The 13,389-nt window shown below is 38.2% G+C and overlaps 1 pseudogene across 1 annotated transcript in view; it reads left to right on the top strand.

Moving 5' to 3' along the window:
• LOC108524434 (nucleolar protein 11 pseudogene) overlaps positions 1–9,946 on the top strand; it is a 170,545-nt pseudogene extending 160,599 nt beyond the window's left edge. The window contains exon 4 of the transcript XR_001884045.1: positions 7,047–9,946. The product of XR_001884045.1 is annotated as a nucleolar protein 11 pseudogene (transcript). The remainder of the gene's footprint in view (positions 1–7,046) is intronic.
• The last annotated feature ends 3,443 nt before the right edge of the window (positions 9,947–13,389 follow it).

Raw genomic sequence — 13,389 nt, 5'->3', positions numbered from 1 at the left:
CAGCTTCCCAAGTAGCTGGGATTACAGGTGCCCACCACCACACCCGGCTAATTTTTTTTTTTCTTTTGTATTTTTAGTAGAGATGGGGTTTCACCATGTTGGCCAGGCTGGTCTTGAACTCCTGACCTCAGGTGATCCACCCACCTCAGCCTCCAAAGTTTTGGGATTACAGGCGTGAACCACCATGCCCAGCCATGAGTAAGTTCTTCAGTGGAGATTTGTGAGAACCTGGTGTACCCATCACCCGAGCAGTATACACTGCACCATATTTGTTGTCTTTTATCCCTCACCCCACCTCCCACTCTTCCCCACAAGTCCACAAAGTCCATTGTATCATTCTTATGCTTTTCATCCTCATAGCTTAGCTCCCACATATCAGTGAGAACATAGAGTGTTTGGTTTTCCATTCCTGAGTTACTTCAGGTTTTGATTTGTATTCTTCTAGTGACTAATGATAGTAGTGAGCATCTTTTCACATGCTTATTGGCCATTTGTATATCTTGTTCCATAAAGTGTCCATTAAATATTTTGTCTCTTTTATTGAGTTGTTTTATTGTTGAGTTTTAGAAATTTTTTTGTAACATCCTAGATACCAGTCCTTTGTCAGATATATATTTTGCAAATACTTTCTCCCAGTCAGTGACTCATCTCTATATTTTCTTAATGATGTCTTTTCAAAAATAGACTTTATTGCTTAGAACAGTTTTAGATTTATAGAAAAATGAAAAGATAGTACAGAGAGTTCCCATATACCTCCCACCCAGTGTCCCCTATAATTAACATCTTACATTGGTGTGGTACATTTGTGACAATTAACCCAGATCAACACATTATTGTTAACTAAAATCCATACTTTATTCATATTTCCTTAGTCTTTACCCAGTATCTTTTTTTCTATTTCAAGATCCCATCCAGGATACTATATTAATATCATTTAGTTGCCATATCTCCTTAGGATTCTCTTTGCTGTGACATTTTCTCCAGCTTTTCTCTTTTTTTTGATGACATTGATAGTTTTAAGGAGTACAGGTCAGCTATTTTGTAGGATGCCCCTCTTGGGATTTATCAAATGTTTTTCTTGTGATTAGTCTGAATTTATGAGTTTATGGAAGAAATAGCATGGAGATAGAGTGCCATCTTCATTACATCGTATCAACATGACTTATCACTGTTGATATTGACCTTGATCACCTGGCTGAAGTAGTTTGTCAGGTTTCCCCACAATAACCTTACTCTTTTTCTCCTCTTCCATACTATACTCATAGAAAGGAAGTTACTATGAGCAGCCCACACTTAAGGAATAGGAAATTAGGAAATTATACTCTCCCTGAAGTTTTGTTTTGTTGTGTTGTGTTTTGTTTTTGAGACAGGGTCTCACTCTGTCTTCTAGGCTGGAATGCAGTGGCACGATCATAGCTCACTGTAACCTCGAACTCCTGGGCTCAAGCGATCTTCCCATTTTAGCCTCCCAAGAAGCTAGGACTATGGGTGTGCACCACCACACCTGGCTAATTTTTTAAAGTTTTGGTAGAGACAGGATCTCACTGCGTGGCCCAGACTGGTCTCAGACTCCTGGCCTCAAGCCATTCTCCCACCTCAGCCTCCCAAAGTGCTGGAATTATAAGCATGAGCTACCACACCTGGCGTGACAAAGTCTTATTTATAAGTTTTTATTTTCTTTTATGGTTATTGTGTCCTTTCCGTTCCTAAGAAAGCTTTGCTTACCCAAGTCATGAAAATATTCTCAGCCTATACCTATGTCAAACACAAAATTAAAGATGTTTCACAAAACTAAACATAAAAGTTAGAACCATGAAGCTTTTAGAAGAAAACATAAGAAGTAGGATTATGCTGGACTCATCAAACAAATTGGAAGAGTCACCTTGTCTATTTTCTGAAACTGTTTGGGTAAAATTGGTGTTATTTCTTCCTTAAATGTCTGATGGCAAACACCAGTGAATTCTTTAGCTGTGGAGTTTTCTTCCTAGGAAGGAATGTTTTTGATAATATATTCAATTTATTTAATTAGATATGAAATGCAGATTTTTCTGTTTCATCTTGTGTCCAATTCAGTAAGTTGTTGTTAAGAAATGTGTTTATTTTATCCAAGTTGTCAAATTTGTTGCAATAAAGCTGTTTATAATATTTTATTATGTTTTAATGTTGTAGGATCTTTAATGATCTCAGGCTTTTCTTGTTTTTGATGATCATCTTTTATTCCTGTTAGTGCTAATTTGCATTCTCTTTTTTCTTGATTAGTCGAGGTAGAGGAGCATCAATTTTGCTGGCTTTGTTAATTTTCTCAGTTTTTTTTTTTTTTCTGTTTAATTGACCTTTGCTCTTTTTATTATTTCTTAACTTCTACTTACTTTGGATTTACTTTCCCATGATTTTCTAGTTTCTTAGAGTGGAATCCAAGGTCATTAATTTTAGGCCATTCTTCTTTTCTAATATAAACATTTAAAGTTACAACTTTTTTCTCTAAGTACTGCATCACTTGCTTCCCACAAATTTTAATATGTCGTGTTTTTATCGTCATTTAGTTCAAAATATTTTCTAATTCTCTTTATGCTTTCTTCTTTGACCCATATGTTATTTAAAAGTATATTGTTTAATTTTCAAAGTTTCTATTTTTCTGGCTATCTTATTATTGACTTCTTGTTAATTCCATTGTGGTCTGAGAACATATTCTACATTTTATTTCTGTCAAATTTACTTACACATGGTTTATGGCCTAGCATAAACCTGTCTTGGTGAAGGCACTATGTATACTTGGAAAAAAAAAAAGTGTATTCTTCTCTCGTTGGATATAGTGTTCTGTAAATATTAGTTAAGTCAAGTTAGTCGGTAATGTTATTTAGATCCTCTAAGTCTTTACTAATTTTTGTCTAGCTCCTTTATCTAGAACAAGTTGTTAAAATCTCCAGCTATGTTTTCTCCCTTTAATTCTCCCAATTTTACTTTATTTTGAAGTTATGTTATTATACCACATACACATTTATGAATACTGTCTCTTCCTGATGAAGTAATTCTTTATTCATTATGAAATGCTTCTCTTTACCTTTAGTAACACTCTTACTTGAAGTCTACTTTACCTGATTTAATATCAGATAGCCACGGAAGCCTTCTTGTACTACTGTTTACATACTATGTGTCCTTCTCCATCCATTTGTTTTTAGCCAATCTCTATTTTTATATTAAAATACATATCTCCTAGAAAGCACATGATTAGTGTCTTGCTCTTTTTCTCCATTCTGACTTTCTGCCTTTTAATTCAAATGTGGTCCATGTTTATTAACATTTAACATAATTATTGATAGTTCAGATTTAAATCTTTATTCACTAGTTGTTTTCTGTTTTCCCCCTCTGTTTTCCCATATTTCTCTTTTTCTGCCTTCTCTTGGATTATATGAATATACTGTAGATTTTTATTATGTTTATTTGATTTTAGCTGTACCTCTTTGCATCATATTTAGTGTTGTTCTAGGGATTACAATGTATATTAATAACTTGCCACAATTTACTTAGAGATAATATTGTACCCCTTCATGTCAATTGTGGAAACCTTGCAACTATATTCCTCCCAATTTTATGCTATATGTATTATGTTTATGTATTACAACTTATTGACATTTTACATTCCACCATATGATGCTACAATTTTCACTTTGAACAGTAATATGTATTTTACATAGATTAAGAAGAAAAGTAGTGTTTTATATCTACCCATTTCCAGTGCTCTTCATTTCTTCCTGTAGATCCAAACTTCCATCTGGTATCACTTCCCTTCAGCCTGAAGAACTTTGTTCAACATTTTTTGTAATGCATATCTGATGGCTATTAATTCTCTGGGTTATCTTTTATGTAAAATGCCTTCATTTAACCTTTATTCTTGGTTTTTGCTAGATATATAATTCTTGACAGTTTTCTTTCAGTGCTTTAAAGATGTTGGTCCATGGTCTTTGGACCCTCATTGTATGTCATATGTCATAAGCAGTTATTTGAATTGTGGTTCCTCTGAATCTTACTTTCCTCTAGCTTCTTTAAGACATTATCTTTGTTTTTAGTAGTTTGTCTGTGATGTATCTAGCTGTGATTTGCTTTGTATTCATTTTACTTGGGACTCGCTGAACTTCTTTAAATCTGTGATTTTATGTCTTTCATCAAATTGGGAGAGTTTACTTCTGTCATTTTATCAAATACAATTTTCTGGTTTATTTTCTCTCTTTTCCTTCTGTGACTTTAACTACATATGTTTTAGATATTTTTATAATGTTCTATAGGTTCCTGAGCCTCTGTTATTTTCTCTTCATTTTTTCTCCTTTGTTCTTCAGAATGGATAATTTCTATTGATCTTCATGTTTTCTGACTCTTCTGTCATTTCTATTTTGTTGTCAAGCCTATCCAGTGAATTTTTAATTCAGATATTATATGTTTCAGCTCTAGAATTTCCACGTGGTTCTTTATTATAATTTTTACATTTCTTTTCTGGTATTTTCTGACTTTTCATTCATTATAAGCATATTTTCCTTTATGCCCTTCAGCATATCTATAATAGCTGCTTTAAAAATCCTTGTCTGCTAATTCCGACATTTGAATCATTTTAGGGCTACTTTTAGTTGATTGCCTTTTCTCTTTAGTTTTCCTCATGCTTTTCTGGTTCTTCGTATGTGTGGGGACCCCGGTTTTGCTCTTTTCCTTTGAAGAGTGTTGATTTTTGTTTTGTTATATTGATTTTGCTTATGTTTCGTTTTGTTTTGTTTGTGTTAGCCGGCAACTAGACTGGCTGGACTCAAACTGCAAGTTATTTCTCCTCTGCAATGGGTAACAGCTTAAATAATAATTCAGTGTTTTAGTCTGAGCTGTTCTCCTTAGAGTCTGTCACACACATGCATGGTTTGGGGTCAGCAGAGAGTTGGATGTAGTTTATACGTAGGATTCGAATCTCTTTCTTTCTGGCTTTCTCATTTTGGAGGATTTCCTCCTTACTTCTCAGTAGTTGTGTTTGCTGTGAACTCTGTACTCTAGTTCTTCAATACAGAAAGACTACAGCTTTTCCATCACAGTTTAAGTTGCTCTGCATGGTACAGACTGGGTCCTGTCCTCAAGCTAAACACCAGAAAAGTAATGGGAAACTGACCCAGTGCCATTTTCTTCTTTTAAGTGTTGACCCCCCTCCACTATCTGCCTGCTTTTGATCTCTCCACACTGCCTTCAAGTAGTGTATTTATATTTTGTTTTGTTTTTCTCCAGAGTTCATAGTTTTAATCTGTAGTAGGACAGGGTCGATAGGAGCTTACTTGTCTATTGCTGGAAGTAGAATCTGTAGCTTGTTTTCTCCCCTTCTTAATCATATTATTTTATTAATAAAATTTTAATTTAAATGTATGCAAGTCTATTTTCATTTGTGGTTCTTTTCTTAAAATCTTATGCAGGGAAGTGTTTCCTACCCCCAAATTATTCATACATTCTCTTATATAATCTTTCTTATAATTTGCCTTATACATTTAGTTTTCTTTAATCCTCTTGGAATTGATTTTTTTACTTGTTTTAAAATAATTTTAAAAGTATTTTAGAATAGGTTTAGATTTATGGAAAAGTTGTAAAGATAGTACAAGGAGTTATAATAAACCCTGTACCCAGTTTTACCTATTATTATCATCTTACATAAGTATGGTATATTTCTCACAATCAATAAACTAATATTAATACATTGTTATTAACTGAAATCCATACTTAAATATTTCCTTTGTCACACATCAAGTCTCAATGTATGTATACATCTGTCTCTGGACTTTACATTCTGTTTCCTTGTTCTATTTGTCTGTCCCTGAGACAATACCACACTGTCATAATTACTATAGCTTTATAATAAATCTTGATACATAGTAGAGCAAGTTTCCCCCCTTTTTCTTCCTTCAAGGATACTTTAGCTATTCTTGACTTTTTACATATATATTTTAGAAGCAGCTTGTTAAGTTGCACACATACACACACAACTCTCAGGATATGGCATTGAATTAATAAATCAGTGTGGAAACTACTGACATCTTTATAATAGTGACTCTTCCTATTCGTGAACAATGTAAATCTTTCCATTCGAATAGATCTCTTCATTAGATTTATTCCTAAGTATTTAATTTTTATGTCAATGTACATACTATCTTTCCCCAGTAATGTTTTAATTGATAACTGGCTGGATCAATGAATGAAAACTGTATACTAGGCCCTGTGAAGAATATTGAAGGCAAAAGAGAGGAAGGAATTATTTTGAGTGCCAAAACCTGCCAGGTATTATTACTGATGCTTTGCTTTTTTCTCATCTAATAATTTCAACAACTGTGTCAGCATCCTATTATATTCTGCCATATACAGATAAGAAAACTGAGTCTCTTAGAGGGTTAAGGAACTTGTCTAAGGTAATGAAGCCAAGAAATGGTAGAGCTGGTGTTGATATCTAGGTTTGCCTGATTGTAGTGTGCATGGTCTGTCCACTCTAACATCCTGTCTGCAGATAATTCCATCATACCCCCTACTATGGACCTGAACTATTTTTGTGTGGGAAAAGGGCAGGATATAAAATGTGTATCCAGGCAATAAGGTTGAGGACTGCAGCTGCAGTAATACAGACATTCTGAGGAAACAGTCACTTTGAGCTGAAGGGCTCTGCTTCCTGCAAGAGGAAACATTGTCACTAAATTTTTCAGACTAGAGAGAATTTGGACATGCAGTAGTGGAAGGTCACAGGTGCCTGGGATATTAAAAAAGACCATCTCCAGGGCAATGAATGCTGAGACTATCTGACTTGAGCCCCAGCATTCAGAAGCCACAGGAGGAAGTGAAGTGACAAACTTACACCTTTGTATACGAACTAATGAGGCAGGGCTGTGGATTCCCTTCTCATAGCTTTCCTGAGAGTCCATGATACCTCAGGCTTTAGACCTACCTCTTTTCCTCTTGGATACAGAAAAAATGAAATAGAATGGGAGGTTGGCTCCCGCAAATTACAGTAACTTTGCTTATGGTTACTTTTTTGGGCACTGCAGGCAGCATCCAGCAAGAGAAAGCCGGGAGGAGCTGACAGAGCCCTCATCACTGCTTCCCTGACAGGAGGTAAGGGAAGCAAAAAAGAGCCTCTGAGGGACAGCTCACCTCTGCTCAGACCCACCACAGTTACAGCACCTGTCCAGCTTTCTATAGCACTTGAAGGTAATCAGATCCTACAGTTTGGTGTTCAGGGCCACAACACCTGGTCCCAGTCCATCTTGCCAGTCTCCTATGTTTCCTCTTTCTCCATCACTCATGTAGTCTATGCATGTGCCACACTCAATCATTCTGCATTTCCCGTAGTTCCCTACTTGTGGGATATTGCTCATACTATTTATTTGGCCTGAGACCCTTCCCCACCTTCACCCTCATTCATGTGTTCAGCAAATTTGTATTGAGTACTACATGCCAGGTACTCTTCAGGTTCCATGGGGACTTCTGAGAATTTAGGACTCCTTTCTCTTCAGGAGCAAGTGCACTGCCTACTGAGGGGATAAGACATGTACATGGCAGAGTCGTGATCCTCTATAAGGTTTCTGAATAGAAACCCTTGGGGAGCTGGTCAGTGAAACAGGGTCAAATTATAACATGTCCAGTTGTGTGCAACTTTCAAACTGGAGAGTATATTGTTGTACACAATAATAAAGTTTTAAGAATATGGAATAATGAAGATGTAAACAGGGATAAAGTATTTAAAGCTACATTGTCAGCTGAAGTATATAGGATACTTTCAGTGCAAGGGTCAGAACCCTTGGTGCTCTTCAAGGAAGGTGTTGTTCATGGTTTAGAGGCCTTGCTTGCAGACCCCCAGCAGAAAATTGAAACTGTTATCTCTGATGAAGTGATTAAATGGACAAAGTTTTTCATAGTATTCAGACTTCCTGTTTTAATGTTTATTACTGAAAAACATGGAAATTACATTGCTTAGGTACAAATGTTTAACTCACATATCTTAACCAAATATACACTCTTACTTGGACAAGACAAAAAGTCTTTTATAGAGAGTTTTACTGCATCAGTAGATCAAAAATTCATCTCTTTGATGTCATTAAGCTCTGATGGTTGTATATATGAAACCTTGATACCAATACGTCCAACTGACCCAGAAAAAAATCAGAGCTTAGTTAGATCACTGTCGCTCAAGGCTGTTGTGTCTGGTAATGCTCCAAATGGAGTTGCACTCACTGCCCTGGATCAGGATCACGTCACAGTCCTAGGAAGTCCACTAGCAGCTTCTAAGGAATGCCTCTCTGTATGGAACATAAAATTTCAAACACTACAGACTTCAAAAGAGTTACCACAAGGGACCAGTGGTCAACTCTGGTATTATGGGGAGAATTTGTTTATGCTACGTGGAAAATCTCTAGCTGTGATTCCATACAACTGTGAAGTGTCATCATTAGTAGGTGCTCTTGGAAAACTCAAGCATAGTCAAGATCCAGGAACTCATGTTGTGCCCCATTTTGCAAACTGGGAAACACCTCAAGGATGTGGACTTGGGTCCCAGAACTCAGAGCAGTTAAGAAGAATTTTTAAGGAGATGAAAAATTGAAGTGAGTTTACAGCCAGAGGGATCACCATCCAAACAACTTTTGTCAACCGCAATGAAAGATTCAGAAAAGCACATTGAAGTAGAAGTATGGAAATTTTTGGCTCTGAAGCAGACACCTGACTTTCATACTGTCACTGGGGACACAGTAACAGGACTTCTGGAAAAGGTGTAAAGCAGAACGATTGTTTTATCCCCGGAACTGTCTGATGCAGCTTATCCAAACGCATGTGCTTTCTTACAGTTTGTGCCCTGACTTAATGGAGATTGCCTTAAAAAAGAAAGATGTACAGGTGTTACAACTCTGTCTACAGCAGTTCCCTGACATTCCTGAATCGGTCACCTGTGCTTGCTTAAAAATTTTCTTGAGCATTGGTGATGACAGTCTTCAAGAAACAGATGTCAGTATGGAGTCAGTTTTTGACTCTAGTAATTCTGTACATGATGAGAAAATGGAAGAGCAAACTGAAATTCTTCAAAATGGCTTCAATCCTGAAGGAAGATAAATGCAATAACTGTGGTCAAGAGTTAAATAAAAAGCCCCAGGACAAAACAAAGGAGACCACGTCATGCCCTGTGATACCAAAAGGAGCAGCTCTACTTAATGCAATTCTTCATTCAGCATATAGCGAAACATTTCTTCTGCCTCATTTGAAAAACATCCCAGCACAGCATACCATGCTGTTTCTCAAGTATTTGTATTTCCTTTATCTGAAGTGTAGCGAAAATGCTACTATGACTCTTCCTGGAATATACCCACCTACCTAGAACCAGATTATGGATTGGATATGTCTACCTCTGGATGCAAATTTTACTGTTATAGTAATGATGCCAGAAGCAAAGAGGCTACTGATAAATCTTTACAAGCTTGTAAAATCTCAGATATCTGTTTATTCCGAGCTCAACAAGATTGAAGTAAGTTTTCGGGAGCTACAGAAATTAAATCAAGAAAAGAATAATAGAGGATTATATTCAATTAAAGTGCTGGAGCTCTTCTGATATTACCAATTCTCCTTCATAGACATTTTATAAAGCTCTTTTATGTGAACTGTTGCTTCATCCAGGGAAGAATGGTGTTTTGTTTGCAACCATCTCGGTGTCAAGAGAAACATGTCAGTGAGTACCTGGACCATCACTTATTGATGCTCCGGGGTAGGACTGCAGGTTTCACATGAACCTATTCTAGGTTGTGGACACTGGTGTGCAGAGGTTCTGCAATTTTTAAAAAATATGTAACTGGGTTGATTTTAAGTAAAATTATTTGTGTATTGATAAAAGTCTAATTTCTTATATATTTTGAATTGTTTTTCTTTTAATAAAAAACGACCATTGAAGCAGTGAAAAAAAAAAAAAAAAGAATCCGGTGTGCCAACAGAAGACATTTAATTATGCCATCACATATGAATTTTCTGTCCTCCAAATTGACCCAAAACCTCGTACATCTCTTAGGCAGCATTCCTTTCCTGGAGGAGGTGCTTTGAGGGGAACTCTGGAGGAAGAATAAGGTTTAGATAGTGAGTTCCTTGGAGGCCAGAACTGAGTTCTCCAAGTTTCTGAGCCTTAGTCTATTGCTTCTACTTCCTCTACAGGTTCTCCCTGGACTATTTCTCTCATTCTTGTGCTTTAACTTTCATCAATATGCAGTTATCTCCCTGATCTTGGTCTCTTACCAAAACCTTCCCCCCATAAAGCCAAATGCTACTTGGATATCTACACTGATCATTCCACAGCCACTGAAATGGAAGTCTTCAACCTACATAACTCCATCCAAACAGCTTCTCCACTGCATGGCACTGGCATCTACCCAGTTACCCAGACCAGATTTCTCAGCATCACCCTTAACTCCTTCCACTCCCCCACCTAATCTGCCATCAGGTCCTGCCAGTTTACCTCCTAATTATTTCTGGACTGTATCTTTACCTCGCCTACCCTCCTGCTACTGCACAAATTTAGGTCTTTATTATCTCTCACCTGGATTACTCTTCATTGTCTCCTCACTGTCATCCCTCTAGAGTCTCCTCCACACATCAGCTGAAGTGATTTACCTAAAATGCTAATTCAATTGCATTATCCCCACTGCTGAAAACCCTCTAATGGCTTCCCAATCTGAAAAACAGATTAGAGACATTCCTTCTGAAAGTGCTACAGCTGAATTAGTGTCACCCTGTCTCAGACCTCTTGGGTGAGCTCAGGCAAATCCCTTTCCTTCTCTGGGCTTCAATCTCCTTATCTAAAAAATAAGGGGCTTGGAAGAGTTCTATATTTCCCAAAATGCATTGTCTGGACTGCTGGCCATATGAAATGCTTTTTCCACATGGGTCTGGACTAAAATGTGTTTGGAGAATGCATTCTCTAGCTCCTGTTGGAGACTGACAGTGCACCTTGACATGTCACTGGCTCTGACAAGCCTGGCAATCAAGAAAGCTTGCTAACTTCCCTCCACTCAAGTTTCCTCAAACTTTTGTCACCACAGAATCCTTTTGGAGCTGAGCATCTATTAGAATCTTGAGGAACCAATGTTTGTGGAACATACTTTGGGAAATGCCAGAGTGGATCATTAACCAGGACTGCATTGCTATGATTAGTGGTGATTCTGTTTAAGTTATTATTTGAGACAAGAGGATGATGTCTGACTCAGGTTTACATCTACCACAGCAGATGCTCAGATAATGGTTATTGAACAGGGGGTGTAATAAGAAATGGATAAATTGAATGGAAAGTGCACCTATTTTAGATGTGGACAGTAGATTCCTAGCCATGGTAAGAGTAGATTGTTCCCAGAAAGAGTACAAATCTTGATGGGCAGAGTGTGCTAACTACAGAAGTGATGGGTACTTCTGTGACCCATGTGGCTGTCTGTACTGCTGGACATGTCCATTCATGGCCATTATCATTTGACAGTTCCTCTGGGAAAGTTTACCCAGGGACTCTGGGGTGTGACAAGAAGAGAGCTGCCCCACTCTTGTGCCTTTCGTTGCACGAAAGCCATCGCTGGCACTTGTAAATGTTGACTCTTAGTAGCTCTGCTAGAAAATCAGCATTTTCTATCTCTGGACCATGTCCTGGACAAGGCAGAAGTCTTCGTGGCATTGGGCATGGAGCCTAGTCTGCTGTATTCCTCCGCTGGGTCTTGCATTAGCACTGATTGCTGGCAAGGCCATCAGCCTAAGGCTGTGTTTTTCTAATCAAGGAAGCCAGTTTAGCACTTGGGAAAGAATAATCAGCTGAGCCACGTTACTTTCCCCTCCTGGTAGAAATAATGTAGGCAGAGACAGTGGAACTTTTGCGAATTGTTTTGCAGGCAGCCCCAAGTCACTGAGGTTCTGTACTCTCCAGCCACTTCAGGGCTGCTCACTGCGGTTCACCAATAGGCCTTCCTGTCCTGGGACTGGTGAGAGAGACCCAATCCTCATGACGTTTGGAGCCTTTCAGCACATACTCCCTGGGGTGGGGGGACAGAAAAGCATTTTCTGATCCCCCAGGCAAGATTACCAGGGTTCAACTGGAGGAAAGCTGGTATTAATATTATTCCATTATTCCTAATTGTAGAGAATGAAACCAAGACCATACACACACACACACACACACACACACACGCGCGCTGAAGTCCACACAGCAAGAAGATGGCAAGACTGAAGTCCCAATCCAGGTCAGACTAGTTGCAACGCACTTGCTCATGACACCACATTGCATCTCTGTTAGTTGTTTGTTTGTTTGTCTTTACCAGAGTTTGTGGGCTCTTTGAGGGCAAGAGCCATATCTGATTTGTAGTAGGGCCTGCCACATAGTGGGTGTTGAGGGGAGCTGGTAGTCAGCATAAGGCTGCTTGCGTCAGAGCATTGTGGTTCACTTGTTAAGGGTGTGGGGGAAAGTTCTCTGCAATGTGGGCTTTGAGAAACAAACGCATCTGCTCCTTACTTGCCAAGCCTGGCATCCCCCAAAGATAATTACTGTGGACTCTCAGCTGTTGGAGCTGAGAGGCTATTCCACATCGGCTGAGTGTGTTTCCCAAAACAGGTTTACATTGTTTTGAAACCATGGTGCAGAGCACCCAGAGAGCAAATAGAAGTTGATCCCCACACAACAGGCAGTAACTAAGACACCAAGAGTGAGTGGGACAGGTTTGGGTGGCTAAAGGGGAAAGCTGGCTAGTGCCGAGGGTATGCACATTTTAGAAAGGGACCCACACCTGTGGAAGGCAACCCAGTCAACTGAAGCAAGAGTCCTAGGACTGTTCCTGACCTTTAACTCAATAATTCTTCTTCCTGAGATTTTATTCCTCAGGAAGCAGTTCAACAGAATTGAGAAGATACATGCATGAAGATGTTCGTTATGAGATTGGCTGTAGTAATATAACACTGGGAACAAATGAATTGCCCAACAATAATGGGTGGCAAATTAAATTATGGCATATCCATTCCATGGCATATTATGAGAACATTTAATATGCTCATTCTGAAACGTGCAGCGGTCTGAGGAATACATGCAACAGGTTTTGAAAAGGAAGAGGCTCCATTGTGTTTACACTGTGATCTTGCAACTTACAAAAACTCATAGTAAATGCGTAAATAAAAAGCTGTGTTCTGGTGATGGGATTTGGGTGATTTCCTTTATAAAATATCTTGATCATTAGTGTCATTGCTATATTGTTTTTGCATTTCTAGAAGGAACTGTTTGTGTGGGTACATGCACCTTTGTGTGGGCGGAATCAACACAGAATTTCTCCCCAAAGCTAAATCTATTTTAAATGGATTCTTACATCTACTTAATAATAAAAGTGTATATATGAGGAA

The sequence above is a fragment of the Rhinopithecus bieti genome, unplaced genomic scaffold (genome assembly GCF_001698545.2).
Source record: "Rhinopithecus bieti isolate Rb0 unplaced genomic scaffold, ASM169854v2 scaffold_80089, whole genome shotgun sequence".
Lineage (NCBI taxonomy): Eukaryota > Metazoa > Chordata > Mammalia > Primates > Cercopithecidae > Rhinopithecus > Rhinopithecus bieti.
The sequence above is the reverse complement of the archived record's forward strand: the minus strand, read 5'-3'. Positions and strand labels throughout refer to the sequence as shown.